Genomic DNA, 3,758 nt, shown 5'->3' on the forward strand with positions numbered 1-3,758 from the left:
ATGTGGTTGATATCAGCAACTGCATTGATTATCCTGCCTTTCATTTCTTCCATATTAAGTGGCAGTGGAGGCAGGAACACACAATCTTTGAAATAACCCTGTGTAAAAAGAAATCACATGGGATTAAGATGGGTGACTGTAGGATCCACTGAAGGAAAGGAAAGCCATAATGGGGAGCATGTACAATCCATTGCTGAGGTAATTTGGCTTTGAAATAATCACCATCATCTGAAAGAAACAGTGGTGGAGCATAATCTTGTTGCACAATGAGGTCTCCACTGTCTTCCAGTAATTTGAGCTGTGTCATTACTGCACAATGTCAATATAAATAAAACCAGTCACAGTTTCCTCCACAAAGGAAGATTGTCCTTACAAGGACATGGCACAAAAGGCAATAACAGGTGAATCACAAAATTGTTTCACAATCTTACGTGGTGGTTCTGTGCCCAAAATATGTGTATTATTGTGATTAAACTTTAGAAGCATAGAACATGGCTTCATCATTGAAAAACAATTTCTATGAAAAGTCTTCCTTCAGTAGCCACTGCAAGCCAGAACAGTGATGATTGTCCTGAGTGGATAGAACAACTGCAGCTGTCATGCTTTTAAACACACACATTTGCATAGAATGTTCCAGACATTTGAATGCAGTATCTGCAGTTCTCTGGCTACACGCGTCATCAATTTCTTCGGGGTGCAGACAAATGATTCCTGCACACACTTCACTTTCTCTGCTGATGCTTCAGAATTGACCTGCCTTCCTTGTGTCACATAAGCAGCCAGTCCCATGGAATGTGGTTTCTCATGAGTGGATTGTTTTTTCTGTTGGAGCTTTTACCTGTTATCACAAAATGCACCCACCAAGCCATTACAGACCATTTTTCTGACATGCCTCCACCAGTGGGGCTCTCACAAACTACTTCATGCTCTGTCTACTAATATTCTCATTTCTTTGTATGCCTTGTTTTTGGATAGTTTGCCTTTGAAATGCTGGAGATAAATATGAATAACCCTGTAAAAATTTCAATTTATAGATATCATTAGCCAAAGTTGATGTATCAAATTACATTTCTTTGCACTAACAAGGGCATGGTCCAAAAAGACATGTCAAAACCTACCCTGAAATTTTTTTACACAGGAAGAAGACAACGAAAGAAATGTATTGTCAAAATTTTAGCTGCTAAGAGGCACTGCAAGTATTAAAAAAACAGCTAGAAATTGCCAAATTCTTAGTGCACCAGGCAGCAGTACAAATGTGCACCCCTACTTTGTAAACAGGAAACACAACACAACCAGATAGAAATTTGTAACGGACATTTCCGGTTGCTGTTCACTGATAGTTTCACTGACTCTACAGTACACAGTTACTATTCTCTCGAATTAGCTACTCAAGTATTACAAATTATCAGTTGCTTTTTGTAGTATTGTTAAGATTGACAATACAGATAAAGCTGAATTAATATTTATTGTGCTTTCATAAGGCATGCCCGATACCTTTTTTCTTCCAGTTTCACAGTAATGTGGAATCCAATTAATGTTATCAATTTAGCAATGATGAAATATGAAGAATGTGGTTTCCAGCCGAAATCGCCTACTTCTCCTGAGGATGTACACGTGTGTCATTTGTTAGTTTATTTCCTTGACATTCATTCAAATGATATTGACATTTTGTTTGAAATGGTGGATACATTAGAAGAAATAGGAAATAACTGTGATGTGATGAATTGTGATTCAGATGATGTCAGTTGTGCCAGTAACAGTTATGAAGAATACCTTCCAAGCCTAATAAAGATACTTACTGAAACTGCTTTCAGTGACAAAGAAAAGTCAGTGTAATATTAGTTAAACGAAAGAGGAGAAAAACACTAAGTTACGCAGTGTGCAAAGGCATTTTCGTTTTGTACAATTTGAGTTTGAACTGTTGAAATGGAAGAATGAATTACATTAAGAAAGAAATATGCTCCAAGCAGAAACCCAAAACCATCTGAATGAAAAACTGTTCAAAAGATTTAAAACAGCTCATGAGAGGCTATGCAACGTTACCGATAGGGATCTAAGATACTGGGCCCTCCAAATTGCATCCAACGTGAACATTTATTTCAAGGCTTCGTTGAACTGGCCACACATGTTCAAGAAATCTTACAGAATAGGAAGTGGCAAAATTACGAAGTCTACGTCATATAAATCTGTACAGCAGCTCCCACTGATAGACAGTGCTATAGAGAAATTCATAGTTGACATAAAGACGAACTGCTGTTAATAATGCTGATGAATCAGGTTTCATGAAAGAACTGTGTGCACACCGCACATCATCATTTCAGGGTGTGTGTGTGTGTGGGGGGGGGGGGGGGGGGGGAATAAATAAATAAATAAATAAATAAATAAATAGAGTCGGCAGCCCAATCAATGAGTGCAATGACACATTCACATACGATAATGCCAGTGATAAGTACGAGTGGTTTACTGTTTCCGCAGCTGTATCTCTCTTAAACAACAGCAAGGCAAATCAGGACCACAAATAAAAAAATGGAGTGTTTAGTTGCAAATATCTTTTAATCAATGTATCAAAATCTGGAAAAAATGGGAAAGAATAATTATTGAAACATATTCCTATTAGCTGCAGAAACTAATAAACTGCTTTTGTTGGATTCATCGTCTGGATGTAATGACACCTCTTTTTGTGCAGGATGACAAAAAAATCTGTAGATGTAGTGTGGAGTCCACCTGGAACTACTAGTGTGATTCAACCTCTCGATAAAGAATTTTTTTCGACGGTGGAAAGCACTTTTCAGTAAATAATCAGACAACATAATTTCTGCTACATCTCTCTTACTTCAGGTTTATGAGCAGGACAGTATTCTTAAGCTCCAGTCATGCGTGCATTACCAGTTTTCTTCACCATGGTTCACGAATTTGATAAACTACACATAGTATGCCGCACAATATGCAGAACAACAAAAAACATTTCTGACTCCATCCCAGTTCTGCCTAAATAAAACTAGGTTACTGCAAAGTGCCCGACTTCATCAATTTTTCCTTTGTTCAGTGTGCCTGGTGCAAAAATAATGTTTGATTTTGTCATTCAATACACACTTCGCATTTTTGTGACACTACGGGGAATAAACAAAGAACTGATTCACTGATAGTCAAATATACAACATTCAGACATTATAATAAGGAATGGCCTACAGGTATTGTTATAAAACACTGTACTGCAGGACATATTTCATTTCAACACATCAAGTCATCACTGACGGAAGTCCTATGTGACATCACGCACTGCTATGATTTTTTTTTCTATACCAGCCACTTTTATCAGAATTACATGGGCAAGAACTGAACTGTCAATATGAAGTTATTCAAAAAATTGCTTGTATAGTTTAAGCCAGTTTTTCAGAGCAGCAAACAAGAACAAGCACAAGCAAAAGATAATTCTGCCTGGTGTAGCAGTAGGCCTCTTTCAGGTCTTTCAATTGGATGTCACTGCAGCTACTTACGTGTCCTAACCTTCCCCCGTTAGCTAATTGGAAAATGGAGAACTGCAGTTTAACAGGAAATCTGGAGTATGTCTTTTGTGGCCACTCCAACATCTGTGAGAATTGAATACTCAGTTAAAAATCATAGTCAAAAAGTTGCGGTCTAAACAGGATTACATCCTGTGTTGTTATCTGGATTACTAAGTGTGTGCTTTCTTTGCCACTAGACCATTTTTGTTTTAGAAAAACAGAGGAAAGAAAATGACCATTAGACCTTACATG

This window comes from Schistocerca cancellata, chromosome 7, assembly GCF_023864275.1.
Source record: "Schistocerca cancellata isolate TAMUIC-IGC-003103 chromosome 7, iqSchCanc2.1, whole genome shotgun sequence".
NCBI classification, from domain to species: Eukaryota; Metazoa; Arthropoda; class Insecta; order Orthoptera; family Acrididae; genus Schistocerca; species Schistocerca cancellata.